This window comes from Lepidothrix coronata, unplaced genomic scaffold (assembly GCF_001604755.1).
Source record: "Lepidothrix coronata isolate B3197 unplaced genomic scaffold, Lepidothrix_coronata-1.0 Scaffold128, whole genome shotgun sequence".
In the NCBI taxonomy this organism is placed as follows: domain Eukaryota; kingdom Metazoa; phylum Chordata; class Aves; order Passeriformes; family Pipridae; genus Lepidothrix; species Lepidothrix coronata.
In genome coordinates this window covers 1,296,496-1,311,465 of record NW_016690308.1, presented here as the reverse complement: position 1 = coordinate 1,311,465, position 14,970 = coordinate 1,296,496, and positions in this window count along the sequence as shown.

The following is a 14,970-nucleotide window of genomic DNA, read 5'->3' as shown; positions in this document are numbered from 1 at the left end:
TGTTGTACAGTTGATTAGAACACATTCTTAGTTTCAGTTTTGAAATGGTTTTTGTTTTGGTTGTTTGACTTTTTTTCCCCTCTTACAGGTCCCTTCAGACAGGGTGCTAAATTTTGCAAATCGTAACTTATAAATATATAATGTGCAATTCATAAATAATAAATTATTATCATAATTCCATTTGAAAATGCATCTGAAATTAGCTCATTTTTAGCAATTTATTGCAATACTTGAAGATAAATGGGTGGCAAAACTGGGAATTGGGGTTTCTGGAAAGACAGTTTCAGGAACTCTTAGTCTCAAGGGCCTTTTTCTTTTTTTTTGCTTAGCACAGAGATGGGAATGTTTAGCCACCAGATATATTAAACATACCACTCAAGTGTTCTTTGGCTTTGTGGGCAGGGTTGTGTATAGGAATGTACAGTCCTCATACCTTTACACCTCTGGTGTAACCTTTTTTTTTCAGGTGTTTTTACCTGTGTAAGATTTTGAACTTGGTACAGAATAAACATGATCTCAGCAGGGTGTGAAGAGCTCTAACACAGTCCTTGCATTAAAACTGCCCCTGTCTGACACAACAGTACAAAGTTCAGGCTGAACTGGATGGACTGTTCTGATACAATTTTCTTTATCTTATCAAAGGTCCCCCAGTGAGCCAGGTGAGTCCTGACTGCTTCTTGGTCTCTGGTTCCCTGGCTCAGTCTCTCTCTTCAGGCTGCATGAGTCAGTTTGCTGTTCTCTGGCCACTGTTTTCTAATTTTCTGCCTATTTTTCCTCTGGTCATTTTTATCCATGATCATATGTTAGGAATATTTTGTTTCATAAAACTCTGACTTGCCTTAATCTGTCTCAGAATAAAACATTTCTTTCTCACATTTTCCTAGATCTGTCTCTGAATGTAGTCACAAAAATTTTGACTGCTGTGTGTACTTACCCTGGTCATTTTGGATTCCCTGCCACCACATTTCCTATGCACAAAATCATATTAAACTGGCTAGCAGTTTCCCCACTTACCATTTCTACATTCCCAAAATGATAACTGTATATTAAATAACAATTGCATCTTCACAGGGACAGTCACAGCTGCGGTTGGCACCAGCAGCTTGAAGAAGTGGGCTGTAAATCTGGCTCATGACATTTATTACATCTCTCTCCTCTGAGAAATATTCAAGTCACATTTTAAGACCATTATGGACAATTTGTCCAGACTTGAGTGGGACTACTACAAAATAAAAAATCATTTTCATATGTCTAGCTCCAGTTTTATTTCTCATGATGTGTGGGTAGTGGCTCATTTTTCTGAAAGGCCTCTCTTTGGCCAACTTGCTTTCCAGCTGACCTTATAAGATTGCACTATGTGTCTGAAAAATCAATTAAAACAGAACTGGAATACATTTCTATTATATATTAACACGTGCCCTTGTAAAGAAAGGCTGTGATCTGGGTATGCAAAAGCTAATAATTGACCAACTCATGGTGCCATACTATTTGTTCTATTTATTTTATTTGCAGAAAGCATGCAAGCACTTTGGAGGGACACTAAAAAAAATCTGCAGAATATTCATACCAAGTTTAAATAGGCACATTTTAAAATGTTGAGCAATGATTATCAGTGTTTATCACCAAGGACTCCAAAGCTCTTCTAACAAAAGACAGAAAGTAGATTTTATAGGTTAATGGAAGTGCATGAAAAATAGGTTTATTTTGGCTCATTGCAAGACTGAAAAAAAAAAAGCTGAAGATCTAATGTGATAAAGGCACATGAAATGACTGGTTTGTGGTTTTGTGTTACAAGAGACAAGTTCAGCATCTGATTTCAGGAAGTTTCTGAGGGCTCCACAAGGTGCTCAGCATTTGCACAACTGTGTCTGCAAACCACTCTGACACTGAAGCTTAATGGTGACATTTGACTTGGTGGAGAAGGTCTCAGTGACTTGGGGTCACTTGTGGGGACAAAGAACAAGGCACTGCTGTGTCAGTTGTAGTGACAGAGGGGATGTAGCCTGGAACTGTCATGTCCAGTGGCAGCTGAGAACCAATTTGGCCTCCACCCTCGTTTGCCTTCCTTAACTTGTGTGCAGTCTTTTGTTACTCACTGACTGTACTCCTTTTCCTCCAACCAGAATTGCTTTGTGCCCTAGAAGTATTTCACTTCCAGAGATTTCATACCACAGGACTATTTCTTCCCTAAAACACTTTCACTACACTAATCTTTCACAGAATCATCATCATAGAATCATTGAATAGCCTCGGTTGGAGAGGACCTTAGAGATCATCCAATTCCAACCTCTCTGCCATGGGCAGTGACGCCTTCCACTAGACTTAGTTGCTCAGAGCTCGATCCAGCCTGGCCTTACACACTTCCAGGGATGGGGCATCCACAACTTCTCTGGGAAATCTGTGCCAGTGTCTTACCACCCACACAGTGAAGGATTTTTTTCTTAATATCTAATCTAAACCTACTCTCTTTCACTTTGAGCCCATTCCCCCTTGTCCTGTCATTACATGCCCTCGTAAATAATCACTCTCCATCTTTCTTATAGGTTCCCTTCAGGTACTGCAAGGATGGAATTAGGTCACCCCAAAGCCTTCCCTTTTCCAGTCCAATTGGTATGTGGTTGAGAATCATTTTGAGTTGCTATGGTCGTGGAGGTGCCACAGCTTCTTTGGCTTCATGGTACTTCCAGGAGATGCCAGGACCTCTGCAAGAGTCTCACAATGTTCAGAACTATCTCACAGTCTGAAGGACTAAGACTAAAATAAATCACTCTTATCTCTTCTCAGTGATTTTTGGGAGAACTCAGCTTTCCCTCTGGACAAGGACATATGTTCTGGGAAAACATGAGGACTTGGAGCGTTTGAATAGTTAACTTCTATCCACGTTGTTTTAAGGGAATAATGGTCTTTCACCCAAATGAGTAAATTCTTTAATTCAGTTTATAACTCAAAACGAGCTTGAAAGATGAGCTAATCTCTGGTGCTTTCAGTACCTGCTTTGTAACCTGAGAGCACCAAGATTTTAGAGTTACATTTTTTTTCTCTGACTAAGAGAGAGGCTGGGGGCTGTATTTGAACAATGTAATGGTAGGGCAGACTCAGCTGTGATATCCAGCTGTGAATGGACACTTATTTTTTGGTAGTCATTCCTTATTGGGCCTAATTCTGAGATTAACATTTACATTCTAGGTGGGAACATATTCCAATCACCTGTTATTACCCTGTTATCATATTGAATATAATCCCTTTCATGAATATATTGCTATTGTCTTTTTTGCCCCTGTTTCTTATTGAAAATCCATTCCAGAACTTACTTGCTCTTCCAAAGAAACTTCTTCCAATTCTGTATGTTTACATGCCTGGTTTTTTTAATGTTTGTTCTCATATCAGTTTTAGATTTCAACTTAATAAATTTGAGCTGGAGCAGAGAACACTATCAGAGTCAGGTTGATGCTTTTTGAAAGAACTTATAAATCTATAATTCCAGTGGTCTCCAGTTTTCTTCAAGGAGAAAGTACATGTTTCTTCCTGCCCAGTGATGCTTTGATACCAAAAGCTTTTTATTTGCTTAGAGCAATTCTTCAGTTTTGGAGGTTTGTTTTCATTTTGCTTTTACAATTGAAATATCTGATCTCTCATAGTAGATATTAAAGAGAAAACCAGCATATACCACCCAGGATCACCTTTGCTACTAAGTGCTTATACAGAGGATAAGTAATGAAACAGTTTTACTGTGAAGAGAATTAATGAGAGACATAATTTTTTACAGATAAGAAAATGGTATCATTCACTCAGCTCTGCCATTGAAGCTGCAATTTTTTGTGTCATTTGGTGATAAATATTTGTTTGACATTTGATAAGTACTTGTTTGGGTATTGGGATTTCCTCAGCTTCTCTTTTAGTGCTAATGAGCAGCATGTACTAAAAATATTTTTCTTCAACTTGCCCTGATTTCATGGGACATCAGTGTTCTGGCAGGACTAAGCCTTTTGCTAAGGGATTACTGTCAGACTCTGAAGAGATGAGTGGGAAAAGTTCATCTCCCAAAAGCTTAAAATAAAATGTCTGAGTTTCCACTCCCAGGAGTGGAAGTCTTGCTGCTGAGCTGAATGACAGCAAACCTTACAGATTTGAAGAATAGCATTATTTTTTCATCCAAACACCAAAAAGTAAATTCTGAGTTTCAAGCTCCTGAGTAGCATCTGACTATTTCATTAAATCAACCACATTGCACCAAGTACTTTGCATTTTACTTTGGCAGCGGGATAGTGTTTGTTTAATATGGATCCTCAAGTCCTGATAAAAACAAAACTTCCGTTAAGATAAGATTGCAGGATTAGCCTCAACTTTTGTAATTAATGGCCTGCTTCCAGCAAAAACTATCAACACTTTTTCCTCAACAGAAAATATAGTTTCCTTGAGGCCAATTCTGTATGGAATTCTTGAGACTGCTTTGAGATACATATGCCACATATGTTTATGTCTGCATATCAGCAATTCTCTATCTTTAATATAATATAAAATTATGTGCTTATGGTGGGTTTTACATATGGATGGTTCTCCCAGGTTCTTAATTAGTTATACATTATTTAATTACTCTTGTGTTGTATGCAGTCAAAATACAAATGTGTTACAGTTATGATTAGAAGTTCCCAGACACAAAATACTTGTCATGATAAACTTCTAGATATTAAATATCAGTTTAGATATTCGTAGTTATGATAGTTCTTAATAACTAAAATTCTACTATAAGTTCAGGTAATAAAATAATTCTCAGTAGACCTTACTACTGTGCAATAAAAAAATGTGCCATCAGGAGTAGTGTTGATGGGCAGGAAGAAATTTGACAGAAGGCTGCCTGCTCTCTCCCTCCTTTCACCCAGACTGCTGTGATCCCAAAGCAGCTCACCAGGACACACTGGAACGAAGCACCAAGACTCTTGGGACCCCTCACCTCATGGTCATTTCCCAGTGGAAATGTGTCTTGTGTGCACCACAGTAATGCTGGGGCGTAATGAACATATTTCACTCAGACTAGTGAGCCTCCACATTTCCCACACACATTTCTATGTATACCAGAAAATAAAAGAAAATAAATTTGTATTTAAAAAGAAGACCGTAAGTTCAAGATTATACACTTCCTGTCACCCGCGAAGCTTGCAGAGGTGCCTGCAGAAAGAGCTGCAAAAGTCGTTTGCTTCTCACCTGGTACAGGACTTTAATCTTGTCTCGATCTTCCCCCTGCTCTTCATGCTCCACCAGTATGTAGGTTTTGTGCCTCTCCTACAAATGATTCCTGATTTTAGTGCCCTGTCATACAGCAGTAGCACTTTCTCACACTGGGAGCTCTGCTTTGTGGCAGGATTTTAGTCGTTCATGATGTGAGGCACTGCCTGATCTTGCTGCTCTCTGAACAGGGAAGGGCACTGGGAGAGGAGGAGACGTGGCCCTTTGCTTGGCCTCAGTCCAGTGTCACCCCATGCAAGTGTCCTGTATTAGTGGTGCCAAGGTGCCAAGGTGCCAATGTGCCTAGGTGCCAAGGTGCCAAGCCATTCAACTTTCCACCAGTTCTCATGCTACATAAACACCTGATGATCTTTGGCTCTAAATTATGGCTCAGGAACATTCTCCTTTCCCAGGTTTGCTCTTAGTCTGCAGCTGGGGACCTCCCAGGGCATTTTAGGACTTTATTAGTAGTATTTATGTGCTATTTCACATTTATTTTTCCCTAAGAAGCTGCTGTTTTCAGTCTGGTTGACAGCTGTTTGTTACATATTCCAGCTGGAAGAGCTCTCTGCATTAATTCTTGACCAGTTTTCTCTTCAGCACCTGACCCTGTTGCTTACCTTTGGAAGTGTGACTTCCTTAGTCGGTGGAAGTGGATATGACCTTGACATCTGTTCTTTCCAATCAGACCTTTTGTATCCCATGTTTCATGATTCCAGCAGGCAATTGCACTGTATTGATGCTCCACTTCCCCAGCATTTTGTGGTGAGCTTCTGCCTGTGTCCTCATTCACTGAAACAAGAGATATTCCTGCTGGTTTCTTCTGTTTGTTTGTCTCTCTAAACTGACTGTTGAATAAGGAGTAAAGAGCACAAATGGGAAAGTCAATTTGACTTCAAATAACATAAATTCAAGACTGTTGCTCTCTGTGCTCTCCCCACAGTGCTGAGTACTGAGAAAGCTGGGAAGGCTGACTGCTTTCTGTTGACAGTAATTAAGTTGGCCCAAAATGGGGACCTATCAGTTACTAGTTATAAAGGCAAGAACTCCTTTCTTTTCTTTTTATGGGAACATTCAGTAGAAAATACTCTGATTGCATGGCCAACATAACTCTGAGGATTCATGTTACCTACTTTGAGCGTTTCATATGCTAATTCATGCCTACCTAGGAGTATTACAACTATAACCTCTTCATCAGTAACAGAACATGATCAGTTTTGTTTGTTTGTTTTGTCTTCGATCTTCAACAACGGGAAGTTCTCCTTGAGCCATTCCTTTTCTTTAACTCGCTTTTTACCCTAAATGTATCTACTGAGCTTTTATGTCTCTCTAACATTAACTTGTAGTTTTTCACTGAAAGCTGTGAAGTCCAGGTACTTTGCATAATAAGGCATAATCAAAACTTTAATTAGGAAAAAATAATAAACTCGGTGAAGCTACACTGAATCACACTAGCTAGCATCTGTTGGGACCTTTTTGGATTCAGTGTGGGGAGCACCTTTATGTTCTAGGGTCACCTCTAGGTATTTGTTGCTTCTACAACTGTTCTAATAAGATTTTAGACCCTCTTCTAATGATAGAGTGATTTTGATAGAGTGATTTTGAGATATTTCAAAACAAAATTTCTTCCCGGCATGAAATTATGTTATTGTAAATCTTTCCTTACTGTCACTTTCACCATTTTCTAACACTGTTGCTCAGATTCAAAGCTATTCTCCTGGCCTTAGAATCTGACAGAGTTGATAAATCAAATGTATTAAATCTGCACTTGCTGTGTTACAAATACATACTTTGGAATTCCGTCACTGCTGTGGTAATGTGCAATCTGGAGTCTTTACCTGGATATACCCGTCACCACTCAAGTGTCAGAATGATTTGCTAATAATCACGAGCCTTGGTACCTCCATCATTGTGCTGCTGTGGATTCTTCCTTGTACAGCTCATTTTCTGCTGAAAACAGGAGTAGTTTAGTGGGACATTGTGTTGCTCTCTTGCTATGGAGGTGGTCTGCTGACATGCCTTGAAAAGACTGAGGAACAACTTTGGTTTTGTTTGCAGAGAGCCCAGGCATGGAGGGAAGCCAGGATCTAACATTTCCATCCTCTTGGCACAGGTCTAGGAGGCAGATCTCAGATGGCTTTCTGGCCCTGAGGCCAAGTGGTACAGCAAGGCTTGTGGTAAAACTCTTACCTCTGAGACAGAACACCCATGTACAAGCTTCCTACTGGCAATGATCCCTGACTGATGTTAATTCCTGAACCATACCTTGGCAGTGTCTTGGAGAGTTGTAGTCAGGCTGAGCCAAAGCTCTTCAGGAACTGTGAGCAGTTTAACAACATGGACAGTCACAGGACAGTGCTCAGGCCCATGCCCTGACGCTCTGGTTTTCTGGTGGTGACAGCACTGGTTCTGAGCAACCCTTCCAGCATTTTGTCCTGGGGAGATGCTGCCACGGATCTGCATCAATGCACACTGAACACCTGCTCATCAGGCTTCCCTGTGCTCATCACACAATATGGAGAAGCATAAAAACAAACTGTGCAGCAACTCAGTTAGACAGAACAGACAGCAAGGATTAAAGAATGTGTTGGCATTGTTGCAAACAAGACTAATTTGGAAATACTGTGCTCGTAGTGCACGAGAAATACAATTTTTTTTATGAAAACCAAGTTGCCATTCACTTCTCCTGCTTTTCTGATGATTGGATCTTGTTGCACACATTTTGGGGTATCCACAGGTCCTGCCAAGCTGTGTGGCCAAGCCAGATCTCAGTGTGCATTTCTGATCCTTCGGAAACCATGGTGCAGGTGAGGTTTCATATCATGCTGCTCTTTCTTCCTATTTTATTCACTCCTCTGCCTCATCCATAAGGGATCACCTTCTCATTGATTCTTCACACATAATGTGTTTTCTGGGGCTCTGCTGTTATTCATTAATACCATGTGACAGAACATGTTTGGGTTGTTTTATGCAGGAAATGCACTTGGTAAGTGCAATTTTGCTTTCCCTAAACCAAGTCTAGCCCCTGGCTTTGGCTGAGGGTCAAGTGGAGGAACACTTCTACAGGTGTGTTCTGGGACACCTTGACACCAGTACTTTGCAGTGTAACACATTTGAAGATAAACATGCAAAAAAATATTTTCTTTGAGATCTTACAGACCATCCTGGAATTGGCTGCTTATGGTTGCTTTTGGACATCTCACCTCTTTTTACATCTGCACCACCAAACAGTAACCAGCTGATGTTTTGGGGCAGTCTCACCCCCTTTGCTGCAGAAGGAAAGTGTTGTTCCTGCCCCCTGTCCTGTCTGAGGCCCAACACATTCTATTCCAAGGAATAAATGCTGAAATTACTGCACAGAGTAGACTCACAGAAAGTGTGTTTGTAATTCTTCAGCTTTCTGAATTCCTTCCCAGTTCACTGGGAAGAACATGGAAGTAGTTTCAGACTTTTACTACTGAAAACACTTTTTGTCCTTATGCCCACACATATCTGGTAGAACTATGCCTCTGCCTCCTTTAAATGCTCTTTTAGCTGAGGTACTGCATTATGCATATTGAGGGGGAAAAAAAATGAAAAGCAGGCTCCTCTTGAATTCTATTTGTACTTCTCTGTGTTAATTTGCACAACTGACAAAAATCGTTCTATATGGGAAATGAATATCTTGCCACTGGTTTTGAATATAATCTGCTATATTAAATTTTGATTGAGGTTATCTGTCTAACTTGTAGGCTATATATGCAAATCAAAAGCACTAAGTATTGTGTCTGGCTAACAGCCAGAAATTCTGACTCACAATCAGTAGAAAACACAAAAGAAATTTTTCTGTATCAGTAAGGAGGAAATTAGATACTTTAAAAGGGCTTTGTTCATTTCTTCTATAACTCTTAAGTACTAAAAAAACTTGAGGCTCAACAGCATCACTTCAGTTAATGGAATTTTTTTTGTATATAGAAACCAATATAAAAAAATAATGTCCCAGAAGATGCTTTGATCACTGGAAGGCTCTCCTGGCTCTCAGAACCAAGAGAGGTTGTGTGAACCTTGAAAAATCAGCCTCAAGGTCTTTTATCAAGCTATTGTGGTTCAAAAAGGAAAATGTATTTTTCATGTTTGCACCTAGACAACTAGGTCTAGGTCTCCCAGACAACTTCTAGCAGAGATGACAGAGTATTCTTCTTGTTTTACTCTTACAATACAGTGATACAAATGAGAAACAGAACCTACCTGTCAGCATAGTCTACAGAACAGGGCAGGCACTATGTGAACCACACAATGAAGTTCACGTCACACCATCTGATTTCCTGTGCCTGCATCTGTCCTTGTTGGGGTCAGTACCTTGGAGTATGTGGGCAATCATGTGGGGATTATGGCTGTGGAACTATGAAGGTGGGAGATACTGAGACAGGCATTGCAGCTGGTAAAATGGGGAGCCTCCTGCCAATCCTTGCCTCAGTGCCCATGCCATGGCCTTCTACATATGAAATTAATCTGTTCTGTGGGCCTACTCATTTCGAACGAACACTTCTGAAACTTTTTGATAGCCAGGATCAATTGTCAAGATGCACAAGTCCTGCAGAGGAGACACTTTTCAGGAAAGTAAACCCAAAAAGACATCCCTGCCTTTGGCTGTTCAGAGAGAAATTATCAGTCAGATTAAATCAGAGAAACAGCCTAGAAAGTTCCTATGAAAGTGCTTCTCTCTCACTTCCTCTCCTCTGTGTTGTGGTCCAGATGAGAGGACATCTCTGTGGCTCAGTGGATGAAGCAGCTGCAGCGGCTCTGGAGTGACCAGCACAGTGAGCAGGAGGGAGAGAGCTGCAGGGCACAGTGTGCTGCTGGGCTTCAGGTGACCAGAGAATCTATTTCGGTAACCACTCAGGTACCAGAAGCGTCTGACAGCCTGGAGAGGAAGCACAGCTGCCAGACCACACAACCTGTCTCTTTTCAGCATAAACATTTGTCACTCTTTGCTGCTGTCACGTTCCTGGAGACCTTCTGGGGACCAGAAGCTCCTCTCATTAACCTCATTATCTCACCTTACTTCAACCATTTGGGCTTTCCTGGCAGACCTGCAATTTCTCCTGCAAATTTCCCCACAGAAGACCATTTTAATTGCAGTTTTGCTGCAAACAATGCAATTTACCTGTCTACAGGTATTTCCTCATGTTGAGTCTATATTCTACTTGACTTGAAGTCTGCTCCCTGCACTGTGCTCAGTGTCAGTAGGTAGCAGGTGAGTGTGGGCAGACAGATGTTGGGGCTGTGTCCTCTCTGGGGCCTCTGCAGAAGGCTTGTGCAGGGACTGCTGCATCCCAATACTGCATCAGGTTAATTACATTGTGCTGATAATTAAATTAAGGAGCTCTATGCAGCAGGGTCAAATTCAATCTAGTAAATGTACTGAACAGAAACCGACAGCAATCGACTTCATGCATGTTCAAGGAACTGAGCAGCAAACTGGAGAACAGACAAAAGATGGAGAACAAAATTGGAAGGATGAGAACAAGAGGCAGAGGAGGAAGTGCAGAGATCAACATGGATGAAGACCAGCATAAGAAAAAAACAAAGAGAAAAATAGCTGTGATGGAGCATAGTAGACACTGGAATAGTGGGTACCAGTAACAGCCAGACAAGCTCTTGGGCATCCAGATTTCAAAATGTCTTTATTTTCAAGGATTTGTCTTTAAATGCTGGAAACATTTTAAAAAGGTTCGAGAGTCCCAAATAACAATATGTACATAAGAAATACCCATACATAGGAAATAATGTGATCTGAGAAATTCCAGTGTTTATCCTGGTATAGAATATAGGCATTATTTATAGTTGAAAAATTAGTCCCCCAAAATGGGACTTCTGCATGTTTTTGAGCTTGCAAAATACTTATAGATTGCATATGTGAAAAATCTACATTAAATGCTTGCAGTAAGATAATTGTATGTCATCTGAGGAGAAGGAATAATAAATATTTTCACAGATGGTTTTTTTTCTCTAATACAATATATGAGTGCTTGACAAAATTATTAACAACAAACTTTAAAGCAAAAAATGCTGGGTTTAATAAAGATTTAAAACTCACGATCAGCTCACATAGTTCTCCCCATGCACCACTGCTTTTAGACACACTTTTTCACTTAAAGCCTTTAAAAAAATCTCTATATATTGCATGTGAAATCCCAGCACAAAAGTTTCCCGGTGACGTATTATTTTCCTTACAGCAACTATAATCGATACAACCAAGGCTCAAAGCAAAGTGTTATGGCTGTTTTATAAACTTAGGAATGTACTCTGGAAATTTATTATGGAAAAATTGACTCAACCTGTATTTAAGGATTAACTAGGGCAAGTCCTGTGACAGGGTGTAGCCCAAAATGCACGTGCTACTTCTGCTGAGTTACAGGTATGGCCGAGTTACGGCAAGGGGGAGCACTGGGGTGGTGTTAGGGAGAGGCAAAGTGTGGCTGGTGTGTTTGAAATGCTTCTCTGCTTTCCCCCCTGAGGGTGCATGAACCCTTTGAGTACTTAGGGCAATAACTGTAGATGTCTCACCCCTGGAAGTGGGATTGTACGGGGCTCAGAGCAACCTGGGCTAGTGGAAGGTGTCCCAGCCCATGGCAGGGAGGTTGGAAAACGGATGATCTTTAAGGTCTCTTCCAACCCAAACCACCATGTGAATCTGTGATGTTCTCAAAAGTATTTTGGTACCCATTTGTCTGTGAAATTAGTAATTTAGGTGCTTACATGCATCTGAACACATGGTTGTTGGTAGTCAAATTGACAGGATTTAACGTGGAAAAAGTAATTTTAACTCTCATTAAAAGTAGTTACAGTGTGGTTTGTTCATATGCTGGCTGCATTTATCCATGAAAAATAATTAAAAAAAAAAGGATAAAAACATAATGCCTTAATGTCTGAAACAACTAGTGATTCCTTTATTTTATAGCAGGGTCTTATTAACATTTGATTTTACAAAGAGTCAAGCTCCTGAACTCTAGCAGCTGTAGGATAACTTTGGCTTTGTTCTGTTGTTTGTTTGTTTGTTGTGGGTTGTGTTTTGGGGGGTTTTGTTAGTTTTTTTAATGTGTCTCTAATCCTCAGAGCTGTAATGAAAAGTTTAAAAATATGACTGGAGGATCAAGGGCCGTATTTGGGATCTTAGAGGATCAAAGGAGAAAAATAAGAATAACCCCCCATTGTGGTATTCTCAAAGTTATAAACATGCTTAAGGCAATATCATGATGGGGGAGAGGATGATTCATGGGGGGTTTTTAGGTTTGGGAGTTTGGTCATACTGCCTTTGTGTTACTTTCTGAAACTTATTTTACAATATCCACAATTATTCATATAAATAGCCTACAAAGAGAAAAAAAGAATTAATTTTGGCTTAAAATACTAAATGTAGAAAATAAATTATAATGTTGTAGGATACAATTTTGCATAAACAAGAGAATGGGTTATTTATATGGTAGCTTTTATTCCACCTCGAATGTTTGTTAATTTAATAAAGAATGTCCAGGAGATCTGCTTGCTTACAATACCCAGTGCTAAAATACTTCTATAGAAATTCTACCTTTTCTTGCCTTACTTTTTAACTTTCAGGACCATACTAGGAATGAAAAATGTTGTGACGGTTTATTCACAAGCATGTTTATTAGTTTTTTTTTCATTTCTTTATTCCAGGGGTCAGTCATTCCCATATCCCTTGGCAGCAGCATTTCTTTGGCAAAAAAAGTTATATAAATGTTATATAAAGCGGGTGTTACGGACCTCCTCTATTTCGGTGCAGCTCCCAGGCTGCCCCAGACACCTTTTTACTGTCCAGGGGAATTTTGCTTCCTCTGTCCACGTGCCATTAACATCCCTTCCTGACCTGGTGACAATGTTGTTTAACCCCTGCAGTCTCATTTCTGGGTCTGTTGCCTTCCGTGATTCCCGTAGGAACCTACAAGACAGTTCTCTACAACATTAAAGAAGAGGGTTCATATTCTTATTTAATTCTGTGTGGTTTTAGAGAAGTGGCTACAGACTTTATACCTGACAGAACTTTGCATCCATTAAATACCGAGACTTCCATAAGGAGGGAAATAAATCTGAATTCTTGTATTTCTTGAAGATAACCACCACAATCCTGTATTTTTTTCAGAAGATAAGATTTTTGAGGAAAACTCTTCCCCCTTCTCCCTCGAGGTTTATAAGTCGTTGTTTTATAGAATCCCTTGAGATCTGTTAGAGGTAATTAGGGTGTAGGCTTTGAACCCAGGGAAAACCTGATTTTAAGTGATGGGGTCAAAGGTCTGTGGCTGTAACAGGCTTTGTCTCATTGTCAAATTCAGGCGACATAAAAGGGTGCAAAGATTGTCCAGGGAAGAAGAGTCACTTCTAAACCAAAACCTCGTATTTTGATCCAGAATGTATGTTTGTTTCTATGTGTACGGAAACCACTTGCTGTTCTAAAGACATCTCTCTTTCTCTCTCTCTCTCTCTTTGCGGTCCCAGACTCTCAGCCCTGGAATCCTGCCTGGCAGCAGGGGTGGCACTGGCACGGGTTTGCTCTGGAGCTGCAGCGCGGCGCAGCCACAGGTGAAGGGATGTTGGAAGCGATTCCTTCTCCGATACCCTGTGACGCCAAATCCATTCGCCCGCGGGGGCTGACCCGCCTCTCTCGCCCGGCTGAGTTTGCAAGCGCACTGAAGGCTTTTTGGAGGGAGGGAGCGGAAAAAAAAAAATCCGTGTTCAGGAGTGGACCGCGGCCCTCCTGGGCTTGGCAAGCGTTCCCTGTCAGCCCGGGGGAGGAAGGGGGGAAAGGGAGGGCAGCCAGGGGGTTTGCCCAGCGGGAATGAGCCCGGCGGGGCTCCCGCCGAGCCCGGGGCCGTCCCGGGGCCGCTGCAGCCGCCGGACCGGGCTGCGGGGACCGAGGGGTGGGAAGCACTGCCTCGGGCGAAATAACCCTCCTCTCGGGCACGGCCGGGAGAAATCCTGTGGGGAGGGAGGCGAGGGAACAGCCTGGGAGGTCGGGAGGGAAAGGAACCGCGCCGCCTTCGGGCGTTTTTGGCAAGGTGAAGCCCAGCCTTTTCGCCCACCGCCGCGCTCCGGCAGCCCCGGGAATGCAGGCGCAGCTCCAGCTCCTCTCCCCCCGCACAGGGCCCGGCGGGGCGAGCGGCAGCCGGGGGAAGCGGCTGCGGGAAAGTTCCTTGGTGCTCATTCTGCAGTTCGTGGCGACCCGGCCGGGGCTCTCAGCAGCACCCGGGCACCTCCTCCCATCTCCTGCCCTCCTTCTCTCCCTCCTTCCCTCCCTCCCCGGCCGGGCTCCCCGCGGGACTCCCCGCTCTGCCAGGAGCGTCGCCCGAGCGCCTTCCCCTTTTCAGAGTTTTGTGGCGTTCGGGTGTTTTTTAATTTTATTTTTTTTTCTCTCTCTCTTTCGGTGAGAGTGCGGCCGGGCTGGGCGAGGGGAAGGAAACTTTCTCCCCCCCCCCAGGATGCTCCGGATATTTTTGAAAGGGCGGAAGAGTGAGAAAGGGAGCAGCGTCTGTAAGGGCATCTCATGCTCTTGCGAAGGTCCCCCCTGACACCTCGCTGCTGGGATTAAAAACCGGAGCTGGAGAAACTCCTCCCCCTCCCTCTGCTTCTCTCATTCCCCCCCTCCCCCTATTCCTTCTCTTCCCCCCCCCCCCCCTTTTTTCCCCCCCCCCCCCCCCCCAATTTCCTAAGGCCATTAAAAAAAAAAAAAAAAAAAAAAAAAAAAAAAAA